This window comes from Anthonomus grandis, chromosome 11 (assembly GCF_022605725.1).
Source record: "Anthonomus grandis grandis chromosome 11, icAntGran1.3, whole genome shotgun sequence".
Lineage (NCBI taxonomy): Eukaryota > Metazoa > Arthropoda > Insecta > Coleoptera > Curculionidae > Anthonomus > Anthonomus grandis.
In genome coordinates, this window is record NC_065556.1 from 6,330,861 (window position 1) to 6,350,356 (window position 19,496).

Below are 19,496 nucleotides of genomic sequence, written 5' to 3' on the forward strand. Positions count from 1 at the left end.
AAATGTCAAGTACTGTAAGTTTTATTCACTTTAATGTTTGCTGTAATTATTGACGTGAAAGGAAACATGAGTATTTTCTTTCTGGACATTCTTATAAAAAAAAATCAGACACACACCTATATTGGACATATAGGTGTATAGGATGATACATACGAATTTAAACCGATACTTTAACGCACAATCACTATAATATAATCAAAATATTTTAGAAAAAAAAATATCTCAGTAGTCCAGAGAGCTGTCTTTATTGCTCCATAGAAAAACATAAATCTCCTAAGATTTTTTTTCCTATTCTAAAAATAGCCAAATGGACCAGATGCCTGCCATAATATTTCGGTCTTACATAATTATGTAAAATGACTCGAATTTTAAAATTACTTGAAATTTAACTTTAATTTTTTACTGCATCTTAACTAACAGATTACCTAAGACTATTGAGAATAAAATTCCTTATATAATTTTAAGGTTTACTGTTTTTTTCTTCACTTTTTTTCTGCAACTATAGAAGAAACTAGTAGTAGATCTATTAAGAATAAAATTATGAGATATACAGGGTTGTGATTTACTACCGGATAAAGTTATTAAACGAGATTTTTTTTTTTAAATCCTTAAACACTTTGATTTTAATTATGGATCAAGCTTATTTTGACATCAGATATAAATATATAGAGGATGTTGCAAAAAATTGTGGCAGAATTTCTTTTTCTTGTATCCTAGACATATTTAATGTATGCTATCCTATACCTATATTAAACTGTTCACGAAATAGTTATATTTAAGTAATAAATATTATAATATTTTTTTAATCAATATTCAAATTAGTTGATTTTAATTTGATTTAATTAAAATTTAAAATACAATAAAAGAAAAATAAATAAAATTTAAGCCTTTAAGGCTAGTCTATGCATAACTTAAATGGACTTAAGTTATCATCAAATTATACATTTTCCAAAGAAACCAAAAATTTTATATTTTTTCCGTGGTAAATTTATTATTTATTATTTAACTTTTAATCAATTAGTCTATTTTAATTAAAATTTTAATGGACGGGAAATAATACATTCAGAAAATACTCTATAAGCTAATCTATAAGCTAGCCGATAACATAATGAGACCTTTTTGGGATTTTTTTATTTTTAATTTTTTTATTAATTAGTTAATCAAAATTTGGAATATGAAGAAATAAATACCTAAATGCCCTATAAATAAGAATTGTTTGTACATAATTTAATTGTTCATAGTCCTTATCAAAATAACTTTTTCGATATAAACAGGCTTAGGTCATATTTTGATTATTTTAGTATTACTATTTTGTACCTCTCTTATTAATTTTTTTAGGTATAGATTTAAACTAATAAAATAAAATAAAATAATATAATTCTTTGTACAACCTGTAATTATGACTTATGTTATAAAAACAAATACTAGATACGTTTTTTTTTTAAAGTTTAATAAAAACTTATTTTTGTATAATGGTGTCTATTATACAAAAATATCATCTAAGATCGACGTTTTGTATTTTAGCCATCACTATTTTTTTTTATATAACATTATATTGTAATATAGCAGATATAGTCTTGTCAGTTTATTGACGTATTATACTTGCATATCCAATAAATATTTCGGGAAGTTTCTAGAAGACCTCCATGAGGCAGAGGGAGCAAGAGGCAATTTTTACTTTATCATTCAATTAGTATTTATCATCAAAATATTTGTAATATGCAAGTGTAATACATCGTTAAAAATGTAGTTACGCGTGTGGTTAAGTTTATTATAATTCAATATAACAAAAATGTTGATGGTGGTCGCTAAAAGACAAAGAGTCTTCTCAGTTTTATATTATCGTTATGTCAGGTAAAACAACAAGAATAACAAAAGTATTATTTTTAGAATTTTTGTTTTCACAAATCTCCGGAAATAGTGTAATTTTTTTAACAGCATTTTAACCCTTTAAGTTTTCTACCGGATTATAGTAAAACCACTACCTATTTTAAATCCTAGCTGTTTTGCAATGATACCACTAGACATGGAGATATGGTTACTAATAAGCTATTGGTCGCATGTTTTAGTCTCCGCCGACAAATATGCGTTATATTAATATAACGTAATACATGTGCACTTATTAAGTATTTTGTATATATGTAATAGCATATTATTAATATTTCAATAAAATGTACTTTGTTTTATGTGAAGCAATAAAGCATCGGCATTTAAATACCCCTCTGTCACGATAATTTTCTTAGTAGTTATTTATTTTGTTTAACAGTTATACAGGAGAATTTGAAAAACCCATATTATATGGCACTATTACCCATTTTAACTGAAGTACAGGATGGTTTTATAACAAAATAATTTTTCTTAATTCACGTATAATATCTATATCTAAAACTCGATATTTTATGTCGATTTTCACATTTTTCTTAAATAATTTGAAAAATCCTGATCAGTATTTACTCTAAACACTTACTTTGTAAACTTAGAATTTTAAAATCTTTTTTAATTATTGTATTAGATGCTAAATTTTCTAATATAATGTTTACTTTTATACTTACATTTTAATAAAAAGTTTAATTCTTCAGTTACTATTTGTCAATAGTAATGAAAGACATCTCATATTTCCTTTCAAGTTTCGATTAAAAAGTAAACTTTAGAAATAAATCAGCTGCTTTGAATGCCTTTTGTTTTACTTTACACTTTATTTATTTTTTTTTGTAATTTTTTAAGCAAACTACTGTGCAATTTACTTAAAATTATAACCTTTTAAAATAATTAGCAAAATAATTTAATATACTATCAGGCATACTCATGCCGACATGGTACGAGTTTTTAAGCGTTATGCTACAAAAGTGAGAAAGAAGATTTCCTAACAAAATGTCACGTTAATTTAAAATGTTTTAAAAAATATTTAAACCAATTAAAAAACAATATATTTTCCATAGTTAAAAAGGCATTATTTAGATGTTACAGAAAATATGGAAATGCTAAATAGTTCTTAGAATGAGTAATGCCTTACTTTTAACTTGTGTTATGTTAGGGTTTGGTGACACTTATAAATACATCGAATTTGGTCGTTAGGAGTAAGTGACGAAATTCAAATAATGAAATTTAGCTGTTAAGTCACCGAAATCAAAGAATATTTAGGACCTTTTTTTTCTATGGATGAGGTTTAAATATAGAATAAGGAGATCAAATATAAAATTAAAAATGCATATTTAGGCTGCCAAATATCAAAGGACTTCTTGAGAAGTACACTTCCAGCATAAATATTCTATTAATGCTATACATTAGCACTACATTTATTAATATTTATGCTCCACATCATATATCTGTGACAATAAGTTTGTTGAACCTTTTATCTATTTAAGCAGACGAACTATAACTGACCTTTTAAGCAAAAATTTTCGGGCAGAAAGAGTCGCAATCAATGTCCTTTTCGATCGTCAAGATCGAATCAATTTAATAGTGCAGTATTACGAATCAGGAGCAACGTTTTTACGGAATAAAGAATACTTATGAAGAGGCGCGAAATAATATTAAAGCTTTTTGAGAGCTGGGTAATTCAACGAGAAAATTATTGAATATTTTAAGGTGCAGTAATTTCCTCGATATTTTTATCTAATATTTAATTAAGCAAAGTACAAGTTAATATAATTTTAAACTTTATTATTAATTTTTTCTCTTTTATTAAATGATTTGCATTTTGTATTTCATCAACCATAACATTAATTTTTTTTGCAAGATATTTTAAAGTATGATTATGCTGTAATATTGTTGACAAATAGGTACAAATATTAATTTTGAGGATTTACTAAATTTGAGGATCGTATTTTTATCTTGGCACAAAAACGGTACTACAGATTTTCGTGATTTATTTTAATAGGCTATTAAAATTTTGAATCTTAAAAAAAGTTTCATGTAAGCTGCCGTATAAAAGTAGACCAAACCTTGAAAAAAATTCCGTATATAAGTTGTTTAGAAGTTATAGCTCAAGATATATATTTTTTTAATTCTTTTTAGCCCGATTCTTAAAAGATTTTGTAATTTTTAATCAATTATAATATTTTATTAATTTTTTCTTTATTAATTTTAATGCAAAAAAAATAGTAATTTAACCTAACAAAATAATTTAGTATAATTGAAAAATTTATTTTCCAATTATATCTATATCCAGAATTATCTTGATAATATTTGCTAATAAAAAAACAATTCTCTCCTCTTAGAAAAACTTTGTTGTAAGAATGTAAGTGCCTTTTCTTGTATTGCAGGTAAAATCTTCTAAATTATTTACGGTCCTGACCAAAAAAAAATAACATATACCTAAGAAATGCCTATGCTTATTACATTCCCGAGAACAAAAGAAGCTAGTATGCCAAATTTCATGCTAATCCTTTAATTTTGTATTTCTGAAGTATAACGGAATAAAAAAACAGATTTTCACATATATAGATTAGAACTTTGATGTTTAGCAAAATGAAACAAACTAGAAAAGTGCTTACATACTATATAAGAATAACATAAATTACAAACAGTATAGAAATTAAATGAAATTAAAAAAAAATACTAAAAATATACCTAAAAGAAAGAAAAACCAAACATAAATAAAATTGTTTGCAGAATAGCTATTTGATTAAGCAAGCAGGCAAAAGAAAAATTCAATACGATAAATTTTTATATAATTTATTTTTTTTAAATGAATCCCTAAATCTTACCATTGTCAGCTTCACTAAAGAAATTTACGTTTTGAGTTTTGATTAAAATGTAAATAAATCAAATATAAAAATCAATATTCTTGTACCCTGCTCCGTCAAAATGTAAATTATTAATTATAAAAATATAGATACCCTCATAATATAGTTTATCATAATAAATAATTTTTAAATTTTTAATTAAATAACTTAACAGAAACATTGTGCATCTCACTATTGAATAATTTGTGATTAAAATGTAAATAAATCAAATATAAAAATCAATATTCTTGTACCCTGCTCCGTCAAAATGTAAATTATTAATTATAAAAATATAGATACCCTCATAATATAGTTTATCATAATAAATAATTTTTAAATTTTTAATTAAATAACTTAACAGAAACATTGTGCATCTCACTATTGAATAATTTGTGAATAACATATCAGGAAGAACGCCGAAAAAAAGTAGTTCTATGGCGAAGTCTATTTAGTAAATTATTGTGGCGTGTCTAGCGCTTATGAGTACTGGAGCGAAATGTAACTTGGGCTTCCTTGTCTCAAATAACTTAAGCAAGAAACTTGTTAAATGAGGCTTAAGACTATCTTGTATATAAAACTCGTGAACTAACATACTTTCTGATTCTAATGGAAAAGCTAAAACGAATACATGCATTTAGTATTCATTTTAGCCTAGCTTTTTAAACGTCCAAAGATGGACCATAATATTTTCGTAAGAAAAATGGGAAACAACTAATTACTCAGATTTTTTTTTAAGGAAACTATTTAATATGCCTTTATTTTGATAGAAATTTTTAAGTGAATAATTAACATTTGCAAAAGTTTGCTTACGTGTAAAATATGTGTAAATAGATTTAAGACATTCACTTATAAATATAGCAGTTGCGTTAATTTTACTTTTATTAAAGCTCCTATGCAGATCATACTGTGTATGATCTGCATAACTCTATATGTCACAATTTTTTACGCATCTATCCATATCAAACGTAAAGGACTAGTGTGGATTCCTAAGCGACTCCTCTACGCATAGGAAGTGAATCAGACATTTTTTCGTCAACGAGTACCCCATTGTGTTTTATTGCTGAAAAAACCTAATACACGGTTAGAAAAACTGTAATTAAGTATCGAGTGCTTTACTTATTTAAGTCCAAAAATTTTAATCTAAATGTTTTACTACTATCGGCTCCACAAATTATATCATTTAGTATTTTCATTAGTACTAAGGTCGTGCTATAGTTCTCACGAAATCCTGACTGTCCAGTAGTAAATTATTTTACAGTAAATATTCTAGTACCCGTAAATAAATTATTCAAAAAAATAGTTTTAATACAATCGGTAGCAAACTAATGGGTCCTAACTTTATTCAATTGAGATTTATTCAATGTTAGATTCTTTGGAAAATGGTAAGATAATATAAAAAAATTAAAAAAAGGAGTTTTAGTAGCAGCAGAAAGCTTTATCATTTGAAGAGAAATACCATCAGACCCAAAAGCATTAGGCTTGAGCTAGTTGATAGTATTCACAATATTAAGGTCAATATTCTGTTTAAAAGAGAAACTGCTTAATGTGGTTTTATTTGTTATCACCTCGTTAGTATTTCAATCAGACAAAGCTGCAGTTTTCTTATATTGGGCTAAAAGATTACTGCGATTTTTTTAAAGAGTTATAGTGTATCTGTAAACCACGGGGTTTTGGCTTGGTTACAGTTAATTTCAACTTTTTCGGCTATAGAGCCACCATCAAAAATTGAAGCCCAAAACATACTTTTAATAACGCAATTTTAAGTCTTTTTGCAAAAAGAAAATAATGCGCTTTAAGTTTATTTTACCATTTTTTAAATTAGGTGTTAATTTATTAAATCAAAGTTTTTTATTTAATATTATATTTTTGATGTAATATTTTATTGCGTTTATGAAGAATGGTATTTGTCATTCATCAAAACGTAAATATACCTCTCTAATAAATTTCGACGTCTTCTAGTACTATCATTTTTCACTTAAAAAGTCTATTATTTTCACAAATACAGGGTGGTCCGGTTTCGATGGCGGAAAATTAAATGGCCGACGGAGAACGAAAAAATAATAAGTTTGCTATTATAAATATTATTCGAAAAATGATTCGTTAAAAAATTACAGGGTGTCAAAATTCTAATTAAAAAAATCAATTTTTTTTATTTTTCTTAAACCACTTTAGATATTTTAATGAAATTTGGCACGTTTAGACAGTTAATCAAGGCACATCTTTTTGTGCAAAAATTATTAATTTTATTCACCAGTGGCGTGTGTGCGGGCCGACCTTCATACAATTTTAATTAATTTTAATTAAAAAAATGATGCGCCACTGTTTTTTTTTTTATTTTTTTTAATGAAATCTTTGTTTAATTTAAAATAAAAAATATCTCTTTACTTTTTGTCGTACGACACACTGTATGCGAATAAAAAATAAATTTTTATAAATGCTGATTTTTTTTTATTAAACAAAAATATGAAATAACTAAATTTAATTAAAGACTAAATTATTCTGTTCGTTCTAAAAAAGACACAAGAATCTGGATTCCGAAATTCAAATAAATAATGAATATAATAATGCCGGCAAGAAGGCAATGCATGCATAAAACAAAAGACGGTTTGTTTTTATTTTATTATGACAGTTAATTATTTAAGTAAGTCAAATTATTGCGTTGGTTAACTTATTAATTTTGCTATTGTTAACAGTGTTGTTAAAAGTATTAGTATATAAAGTAAAAGTATATTAAAAATGCGTTTTTCAAGTAATGAATACGCTGATATTCATTTTTGTTATGGATTTTGTGATGGAAATGCGGAAGCGGCAGTTCATGAATATCGAAGACGGTATCGAAATAGAAGAATTCCAGATGCTTGCGTGTTCATTAGAACACATCAAAATTTTAGAAACTTTGGTCTACGTGGTAATAATAAACAATTCTGAAACCAGAGAAATAATAATGAAAATCGTGTACTGCGCACTTTTGATAATAATCCAAGGCTAAGCTCTCGCAAGGCAGCTCAACAACTACAAATTCCTAAATCTCAAATATTGCGAACCTTACACGCTGACCACAGGGCATATCACCTACAGCCTGTTCAGGGTTTACACCTTGGTGATGCTGAAAAGACAGTAAGATTTTGTCAGTGGCTTTTAAACTCAACAGAGGAAAATCCCGACTTTCTACACAAGATACTTTGAAGGGATGAGTCTTGTTTTACAAGACGCGGAGTGATACATCTTCATAACATTCATGTTTGGGCACAACACAATCCTCATGCAATTTGGCCAAGATCATTTCAAAATGAATTTTCCGTTAATGCTTGGTTGGGCGTTATTCGTGATAATGTTTGTGGTCCGCATTTCCTACCTCCAAGGCTTAACTCGCAACAACAACTACCAACAACAGGCTAAACAACTATTTCTAGAGTTTTTAAATAATAGTCTGCCGGACTACATTAAGGATTTACCCATTAATTTGAGACATGAAAGTTGGATACAACTGGATGGAGCCCCCCCACATTTTGGAATAGGTGTAAGAAACTGGCTTAATAATAATTAGCCTCGAAGGTGGATTGGCCGGCTAGGGAGGAATGATATTAATGATCAAAATGGTATTGGACCAATACCCTGGCCACCCAGGTCACCGGATCTTAATCCACTAGATTTTTACGTTTGGGGAAACATTAAGGATAAAGTTTACGCTAATCCCGTATTTAACAGAGAGGAATTAATCTTAAGAATTCAGGAAGCATGTAATGACATGCAAAATCAAAATTTTGTGGTACTGGCTGCAATAAACTGCTTAATAACTCGATGTAGAAAATGTATTAAGGTCAGTGGGCTGCATTTTGAACAACTTTTTTAATTATTAATTGTTTTTATTTTGTTATTGTTTTTAAACGAATTAAATGTGTTACCTTCTTATGTGTTTTTAAAAATCAGCATTTTTACTCGCAAACAGAGTGTCGTACGACAAAAAGTAAAAAGACGTTTTTTATTTTAAATTAAACAAGGATTTCATAAAAAAAAGAAATTTAAAAAAACAGTGGCGCATCATTTTTGTAATTAAAATTTATTAAAATTGTAAGAAGATTGGCCCGCACACACGCCACTGGTAAATAAAATTAATAATTTTTGCACAAAAAGATGCGTCTTGATTAACTGTCTTAACGTGCCAAATTTCATTAAAATATTTGAAGTGGTTTAAGAAAAATAAAAAAAATGATTTTTTTAATTAGAATTTTAACACCCTGTAATTTTTTAACGAATCATTTCTCGAATATTATTTATAATAGCAAACTTATTATTTTTTTGTTCTCCGTCGGCCATTTAGTTTTCCGCTATCGAAACCGGAACACCCTGTATATCTAGGCGGAAATTTATTTTAAATATAAAAATAGATACAATTATAAAATGAGTCAGCTTTAAATACAAAACTCGCTAATAAGTTAGCTTAAAACAGAAATGTTACACAAGTTTCAATTTTCAAAAAACGCATAACTTTAATAGATGTTGGATATTCAGTTTCAGTTTCAAACAGCGCTTTAAAGATCCGGCAAAAAATTTGTCAACTGCTTACTACGAGCAGCAACCTAAAACTCAAGAAACATTTTATCAAGAAGTTTAGTTGCCTTAAGAAGTTTTTCAAAGTTTCAAAACTTTAAAAAATGTCAACTTTTTTAATATTTTAATTAAATTTTAATTATATAGTTGACTGGCATTGAGTTAAAGAAAGAAAAGTTTAAAAAAAGACCGAGGAAAACAATAATTTCCTGGCATTCATTGTATAATTCAAAAACCATAACTCGCAACTTTAAAACTTTTGTAATTATCGTTTGGGCAATTGTTCGGAAACAATGGTGCAACGAATACCGAATTTGTTTTTGTTCTGGAGTGGAATTTTAATGCGCTATTTAAAATAACAATCGACTTCTGCCCGATCCGTTTAATTGCAACCGTAATGTAATTTGCTACCAAACAATTGTTTAGTTTTGTTTTGTTAAAATTTAAAAAATAAAGCAGTCGAATCGCACAATATATTTAGACACAACTCAAATGAAAATTGCTACTATATACCGGATGGCTTAGAATGAAAGAAATACTCTATAACTTCTTTAGTTTTTAAGTTTCGTTCGTACAAGTGCTTACATAATTAGGATACGTTAACGCGCATTTTTCTGTGTACTTAATTATTTTCTGTAACTGTAAAGATATTACATATAAAAAAAAAATTAAAGTTAAATTTGCATCAACCAACAATGGAAAAATCATTTCGATCGCGTTTTATTTTTTATGTGCTCTATACAAGTGTTAAAAAATGGGTAAACAAATATTTTTGGAATTTAATTTGCTTTGTTTAAATGGGAATATTCACTTTTCAGGCGTAGATTTTTTACCGGTAATATTTTGGGTGTGATTTTTATTAGTATCTGCCAAAAAATAACTTTATAGGAAAAACAGATAAATCAGGTGTATACATTTTTTAACAGCAATTTTTAACTAAATTCATGGTAATCTTTGTGAAAAATAGACAAAAACGCACGAAATATTGTATTTTAATTAACAAAATGTCACACTATTTTTTTTATAATATTAAATAAGGTAGCGTTGTTAAAATTATTTTTCTGTTTGAGGATTCTAAAACATAAACTATTGTTTTTAACAAAGGAATAGGTTTATCTCAAAATTAGTGCAAAAATATTCATTCTGGCACTTGTTTCGGATTAGGTAATTATGCCGCTGTTGAGCATCACCCTTTAATATAAATTACTATTAATCAACCTAAAAAATTAAACCAGTTAAACAAATGTATTACATTTTCACTTTTACACCATATAACAGTCATTCTTTATAGCAAGCATTAAGATATCTGGCGCCGAAAAGTTAAACTAATCAAACAAATATGAAATTTAAAAAAAAATGGGGAAAAAACTTTTCCTTTAAACCTCTCTACTTGTATAGATTTAAACTTATTTCACACATTTAACAGAATATATATTTTTAGGTGTTTATTACCCGATATAAATTGAAAATTTAATTATTTACTTAGGATGCTAAAAAGCCTCCATTTTTTTAAATAAAAAATGGTATTTTAAAAATCATAAGTGGAGAATAGTTATTTTTAGAATATAGTTTTCAATTGAAATAGTTCAATTTTTCTTTAAACTGAAAGTAAGAAGAAACTACTGAATATGTTAAAAAAATAGCTTTAATATACTTATATACCTAGTTTCATTTGAAAAGAAAATATGTAAATAGGTTATAGTCAAGAGTATTTTCTTTATCCTGAACTACCTGTTTTTCGACTAAACATAAAACCGCGGCACACTTTTATCTACTCGTACATTGCTCTACTTAAACTTTGTCTTTATTAGTCTTTAAAGCATTTTATTAGCCCTGCAAAATATTGACTGTAAAGAAGTACGATATGTGCTTCTTTAAGAATTTTCCTGTACTTAAAGGTACAAAAATATTTTATCTATTTAACCGCAGATATTAAGCTATTGGAAAATGAAAGATTTTTTTGTTTATAGCGGAATGTGCTACGCAAAATATCTTTGGATAAAAAGTCTTACACTTAAGACATTTGCACTATATTAAACCTATTAGAATTTTTCTTCCTTGGTCTCTATTCTTCTTAGTGTCCTTAATTAAAAATGCATGTTTAAATGTATACAAATTGCATGGGGGTATTAACAAATAGAGAGGGTAATTGATGGTTAATCGTACTTTAGACGTTTACGGAAAACGAAACATTTTTTTGAAAATTTGAATTTTAGCTGGTGGTCTAACGACTAAAAATATTTTTAGCGTTACAGCGTTGCCGCTTTTACCAATAAATAGTAGCAACTTTGTTATTTTAAACGGAATACCCTGTATATTATTTTATTTTCCGATCCGCTATCAATTTATGATTGTTCTTATATGAGTTGTTTCTATACCTATCTTTAGTGTTTTTCGAGAAATTAATTATTTTTTGACCAAAGCATAGCTCCAAATAAATTTTTATTACTACGGCACTGGAATACCCAGAAAATTGAAATTATAAACGTAATTTACGAAAGTATTGTACATTAGATTTTACTATAAAAACTTGTTTTACGTTATACAGAGTTATTCAAAATTAGTGATTTTACTGCAAGATACAAAAAATGTAAAAAAATCTCTTTTTTAAGGAACACCCTGCATATTATAACAAATTCTAAAAGGAAATTGAAATTCAGTTCTAACGAGGTATTATGTTCCATATCTAAGAGGTTCAGTTTATACTTTTCATTAAAATGGAAAGAAATAGTTATTCAAATAAAGGTTTGATAAACCTATTTATTATTAAATAAATAAATAAATAATATCTTTGTTTAGCAAAAGCTACATTCAATAAAATCATAAATAAAATACAAAGTAAAAGTTGGCCATAAATGTATCAGGATACTCCGGTTTGTCCATGGATGGTCTCCGTAATCCAGAAACAGCATCTTGGTTCCAGAAATATCCTGTCAGAGTTAGACCATAAATTAAAACTAGACTTAACCTAAACATTATTTCCTTGCCCCACTTATTAAAAGCACAGTTAATTGTTGTTTGCCTTATAATAATAAAAATAATGTCGACTCAGGTTGTTCGAGTCGGTTCGGTTGCAAGCAGCCGATGACACACATTTGGAACTTAGTTGACCTTGCTGACCAGACACATTGGTCTCCCCGTGTAACACTTAGAAATGCTTCGGTAGTTCCAAGAAGCTGTAACCAGTATCCCGGTTTGCCCAAAAATACCCAGTCAACAGATAAACCCACAATCAAGGTGATGATTGGAGCGGAAACAATGCATACTATAGTAAAACTTAATAAACTACATAATTAAAATAACATAATAAAATAACAAACACAATATTACTTATTCATGATAAATCTTCTCAAGAGCCCTCTGAATTGCTTAAAAGTAATACAATTTTAGCAGGCAAGTTGTTAAATAAAATTAAACCTTTGTATAAAACTGAATTATGCATTTGGGTTGTGTTACATCTGTCGACCAGTATGAAGTCTATACGATTTCTCGTATTATAGTTATTATAGTTATGTATATCTCCAAAAACTCTTAATTTATTACAAATATAATCGGGGAGCATGTGATGTTTTAATTTAAAAATAAACAAATAAACGTTATACAAAATTCTTTGATGTACAGACAACATATCTAGGACACACAACATAGAGACAACAAGCGTGTAACGATTACAATTTAGAATCAGTCTCATAGCCCTATTTTGAATTCTTTCCAGTTGGTCAATTCTATACTGTGGCAAGTTAAACAATAATGTTGGACAAAACTGTAAATGAGGAAGAGCAATGGCGTTGTAAAGTTTTAATTTGATGTACATTGACAATTTTTTTCCAATTCTTGTGATAAATCCAACTTTTTTTGAAAATTTTTTCATTATTTAATCTGCATGAGCATGGAAATTCAGATTGGCATCGAAAATTGTTCCTAAATATTTAATTTCTTTGGCATACAAAATACTTTTCCCATTCACAGAAATCTGTATATTGCCCAAGTCTATAGAACTTAATCTAGATCTCTTGCCAAATATACAAAACTTGGATTTACTTGCCTTTAAACTTAGTTTATTTGTACAAAGCCAGATGAATAAGTTATTGAGTTCAACGTTCATGATCTGTTGCAGTTGATGAATGTCTTTACCCACCACATATAACATTGTATTGTCTGCGAACAACACCACATTACACCCCCGCACTACCTTCACCATATCGTTGACATACAATAAAAATAGCAAGGGGCCCAAGACCGTTTCCTGCGGCACATCATGCTTTACATTAACACTTTCAGATGAACTATTTTTGTACATGACTCGCTGAACTCTACTACTTAAATAAGATTGAAACCACTTCAATACATTATTTTTATTCATGGGAAATGTGACAAAATTGTAGCAAGAACATGCAGAAAGTTCAACCATCAAATGTACCCCGATTTACAAAAAATTGATAGATGAAAATTTGTGGTTGATTACCAACGTAACGTTCGATATTCTGTGACACTTCCGACACGCACTTAAGAGGATCCACTTTTTCTAAAAAAAAATCATATGAACAGATAAAGCAAAGTTTTCTAGAGAAGATATTTTTAACAGAAGAAATCAATATTTTTGGGCTAATCAAAATCCACATGCGGTTAAGGAAATGGGATTTCAAGAAAAATTTAGTTTTAATGTTTTTTGTTTACTAAAAGACAATCAAATAGTTTTTTTTATTTACTACGGGTCAGTAAACTCCCATAAATACCTTCAGATTTTGCGCTCAGTAGTAGAAGATTTTCTGGAAAATTAACGCTTGAAGATTATCGCACTTGCTGGTTCCAATTGGATGGGGCACCCGCTCATCATACACTGAGCAGGTGACACGCGAGTTATTTGAGAAATTCAATGACCGCTGGTTTAGGAGTTTAGGACCATGGGACTGACAAGATCACCTGATTTTACACCACTTAATTTTTACTTTTGGGGTAATTTGAAGCAAATGGTATACAAGACACCGGTAAACAGTAAACTGGAACTAGGTTAATGAATTATCAATTACATTGGTCAACAAGGTCCTTCTAAAATACAAGCAGCAACCACGCATGATGTACAACGCAGGATTTTGAAGTGCTTAAAAGTCAATGGCAATCATTTTGAAAATGTATGGTAAATTACTTATAATCTTAGGATAACTAATTAAATCATTCTTAAGTTATGAAACAAATGGTATAAAGTTATTTTGTATTTGCATAAATTTTCTTTTAACCGTTTTTAGTAAATTAGGGTATATTTCGTTGGATTTTCGGCATGCTCTTACTACAATTTTGTCACATTGTCCATTAATAATAAATAGATTCATCAAAACTTCGTTTGAATAACTATTTCTTTCTATCTTAATTAATTTTTAAGTAACTATTCTAAAAAACAACTACCTGCATCACTATAATTGATCAATTAAACGTAACTGTCAAACGTCAATAGCATAGCATTTGGTCATGAAACATAGCCGTCTAAAGCAAATCAAAATATTTCGATTTTTACAGAAACTTGCTTTTATTTCAAAAACCAAACTATTTAGTGTTCCATTTAGAAAAATGCATTTTTTACAATTTTTGTATCAAGCGGTAAAATCACTAATTTTAACCAACCCTGTAGAACGTAGAACAAATTTTTATGGTGAAGACTAATGTACAATACTTCCGTAAATTTCGCTCATAATTTCAACTTTCTGCCCGTTCCAGTACCGTAATAATAGAAATTTATTTGGAGCTATGCTTTGGTCAAAAAATAAAGAAAATAATTAATTTTTCGAAGACCACTAAAAATGGGTATAGGAACACTTTATACAAAAACAATCATAAAGCCATAGCGGATCAGAAAATAAAATAGTGTAAAAGTGTCCAATACTGTACAATATATTTCATCTAAAAAAACAAAGTAGCTACTACTTTTTGGTGTAAGCGGCAATGCTGCATCGCTAGAAATATTTTAAATTGTTTTAATCACTAGCTAAATCCCATGATGCCAAATTTTCAAAAAAATTCTATTTTCCGTTCTTCGTAAACGACTAAGTTACCATCAACCATCAATCACCCTGTATATTACTTACTGCATTTTCAGTGTAAATATCCATAAAAATCATTAGTATGTAGGTAAAATTAGTATTAATCTCATAATTTTTAATTCATTTTAATTTTTTTATTGGTGCAAAAAAAGCTAAATAATACCTCGAATCAATGAAATATACACATCAAAAGAACGAGCAAAATAAATTATTTTTAGAGAAAAAACATTGCTTTTAAGGTAAATTGTATTTTTTATTTACTAGGCATTCCGTTGCATATATCTAATCACATTCATCATAAGTTATCCTGGTTAATAAATAAATTAATTTTAATTGCCCAACAGAAGAATCCAGTAACAGGACAATCAATTATACAATAAGTATAATTATTAATTAATAAATCAAACTTAAAAACCGTATTCGGTTCTGAGGTACTAAACGCTAATCCCTTTAATAATCATTTTATATCAAAATGGCATATTAGTTAGTTACTTTTAGTACTTTGACAAGGTAAAAAAGAACAAAAAAAGAACAAATAAAATTCGAGATACACACACTATGTAGGTGAAGCCAAATAACTAAATGAAAATTGATTAATAAGACAAAAAATCTAAATTATTATTATGTGCGTATTATTTTTAATGTAAACTAAAACTTATATCACGATCATTAGAAAATTAATCTATCATAGTTTTGACATATAAAATGTATAGGAGAGTTTAAAAGCATGTTGGTTCTAGCCGCGCTCGTGTAAAATAAAGAATTACTTCGCGAGTTCTCGTTATGACAAGAAAACTCATTTATAATTTATAACAAGAAAATTCATTTTCTCGAGAAGTACTTGAGAAGTAGTTTTATTATTTAATAATTTGTAGAAAAAAAAACAAACTACTATTAACTATTCGAAGTTGTAAAGGTTCTATATTAACGCGTTGCAAGCAGCACTCGATCATTAAAGCCTCTAGGAGGATAATGGCCATCAATTTTAAACGCTAACAACTTTTAGAACTTTTTTTGGACATTCTCAAGGGCTTCAATATGGATTCCATACCAAAGAAGCGTATTCTATCTTGGATCTTAGCAGTGGGCAATAAAGTGTTTTCAAGGGATTTTCGCTTGAAAGGGACTGACAATTACGTATAATAAAACCCAAATTTTTTGATGCTGCTATTATAGTATTATATATGTGCACAATAAAAACCAGCTTTACATCAATTGTTATCCCCAAATCCTTAATATAATATTCACATATCTTTGCGGATTCGCGTTATTTATAAAATTGGGCTTTTCTTTTGTGTAAACGGATAAATCTTACATTTAGATGCGTTAAGTAATAAATTATTTTTTTAACATTATTGGCCTAACTTATTTAGTTGTTTTTGTAAATTAACGATATAATTATGTCCTAATATATCAGCGTAAATTTTTTAATCTTCTGCAAATAGAAGAGTTTTGCAATTAATATTGTTAAGGATATCGTTATTAAAAATTAAAAATAAATGAGGTCAGGTTGGATGCTTCAAATGGTACCGGGGGTCGATTTATAATCGTTAGAGTGGTAGCCATAATAAGAAGCCGTTTAAATACAATTTTTTTAATTGAAACTAAAAAGATTTAATACATATTGACTAATGCCAATGCTTTTTAATTAAACAAATAATAAATAATATCTTTATTTAGTAAAAAAAGCTACATTCAATAAAAACATAAATGAAAAACAAAGTAAAAATAAAAGTTGGCCGTAACTCTATCAGGATACTTTGGTTTAAATTTCGTTAATAAAGTAGGGTGATCTATTTTGTCAAACGGTTATAAACATCTATGTAGACCACATCTACCTGACCTCGCTTATCAACAGTTCCTGCCATGTCTTCGTACAGTTCCACTAAATTAGTTACGATTGATCTGCAAGGCATAGCTTGTTGAGCATAAGTGGCTTTGTTTAAGGGAAGATAGGCGAGTATATTTACATCTTAACGGCATTCGCAAAGGTATTTAAAACCGAGATTGGTTAATAGTTTTTCACCTCTGACTTATTTCTGACTTTTCACCATTTTTTAAAACAGGGCAAACTTTGGCTACTTTCCAGATATCAGGAAATGTTTGCGGAAAAAGAATTGAATTAAAAATTTTACTTAAGGGTGTTACCAAGCAGCAAGCACAGTCTTTGATTAAAAAACGTGGGATCATATCCGTTCCAGTGTCAAGTTAGCTTGTTTCGTAGTTTTTCGACTAATGGCTAAACTTCATCAGCGATTATAAGATTTAAATCAATATTCACTGAATTTAAAATTGTCAAATAATCATTAGAGGTTTTAAGCCCTTTACGTCCTCCTTGACTCCAGTATTACAATGATTGTATTGGGCACCCAATATATATTCTTCTATGTAAGGCTTGTCCCAAAGTATGCTCGGTAGGTCTTCTTCAACAAACTCCGTGATATTTTTTCTTTGCATCTGAAAACAATACCTGCCACATATATAACAAAAACTGTTAGGGTCATTAACACAAGGTTTACGTGGCAAACTTATATTTTTCACGACAGAAATAATTTTTATACTTAAAATAAGACATAAACTGATTACTTCAAGGTTCAACAAAAATATGTAAACTGATGTTTCTATGATTTTTCATGAAAAAAAAAAACAATTAATTTTGAGCTCTGAATAAAAAACCTATTTTAATAGTTATAACATAACTTGAAAACGAAGTCTCCAAATAAGCACGAATTTAAAAGCTTTTATATTTTCTGTTATAAAAGCTTTTCATTTTATCTTATTTATATCAAAATTTAAATTAGTCTATATAACTTGGGGATTAAATAGTAATTACATTTATATCGGATACCGGTTTAATACATTTGATTATATAAGACACTCTACACAATTAGCCAACATTTATTTTCAGTGTACCGAATTGTATTTTCTACCGGTTTAATACATTTCATTATATAAGACACTCCACACAATTAGCTAATATTTATTTTCAATGTACCGAATTGGATTTTCTACATAGGTTCTTGGAAGTAAGGGACACAACAAAAGATTTTCTAAAACAATTTTTTTTAGTGAAATTCTAGTGGAAAATTGAACCGACCTCATCGTGATATATGAATAAAATGATGCAAATCAGCTCACGGAATTGCAACTATTTTTACAGCGTAACACTTTAAAATATTCTTTAATTTTTTATTTTATTTTTTTTAATTTAATTTTTGTAAAAGTTTTTTAATTTACTACACCTCTTATCAGTGCTTGAAGCTCTGACCTCTAGGTTACAATATTTTCAACCAAAACATGTAACAATGCTGGATAAGTATTTATTCAGCACTTATGTTCACAGTTATGTTCTTGCCATCTTATCGCAAGAACATAACTTAAGTGCATCACAAATTTTATTGAGGGAAATTAAAAGAAATATTATTATTATAAGAATATATTTCAACACAACTATGCAAAAACCATGAAATCGACTCGTCCTCATTTTCTGTGTCGGTATTACGTGAAATTTAAAGTCTCGGCAAACTCAAATAAAACTTATAAAAAATAGCTCGTGTTAAAGAAAGTAACGACATTTGATATTCTTTTTTCTGTAAATTGACTGAGGCTGTGGTTATATGACAGGTATGGACCCTCTTCTTTTCATATTAATAACCCGGAATCAATTTTCTCTGTTTTTGTAGGCAATAATGTCAAAACTCTTTTTTGTAGCATAACCACCTCTTTTCTAATCATTAACTAGATTGCTAGAAGTGTCCTTAGTTCTTAGTACTAAAGATTATTTTAAAAAAGATGAAATCTGCATATTTCTGTTAATGCTGATTATTATTGATGTGTAAGTCTTAAGTAATACTTAAGTTGAATATTTTCTGTTTTAACGGTATTTTTAAAACGGAAATTGTTCGCAAAGTTCGATTCTTTTATCTGCATCCTCTTCGATGAGTTCCTGGAGAATTGTTAGTTTAAAAGGATGACATTTATGTGCCTTCAGAATAATTTTACCCTTACTATTAAATACGGACTCACCTCCAATTCTCTCCCTACTTGTCTAGTGGAAATGTTAGAATTGTTTTGAACGGATAATAATACGTTAATTTTAAAATTTTAATTAAGTTCAAATTTACGAGAAATAATTAGTCTAACGTGGCCATTTTCCAGAAACTAATTTTACTTGCTTACAGTA

General features: G+C 28.2%; 1 protein-coding gene across 1 annotated transcript in view; it reads left to right on the forward strand.

Moving 5' to 3' along the window:
* LOC126742453 (uncharacterized) overlaps positions 1 to 19,496 on the forward strand; it is a 1,408,556-nt gene that overhangs the window by 1,163,795 nt on the left and 225,265 nt on the right. The gene's annotated exons all lie outside the window — the stretch shown is intronic.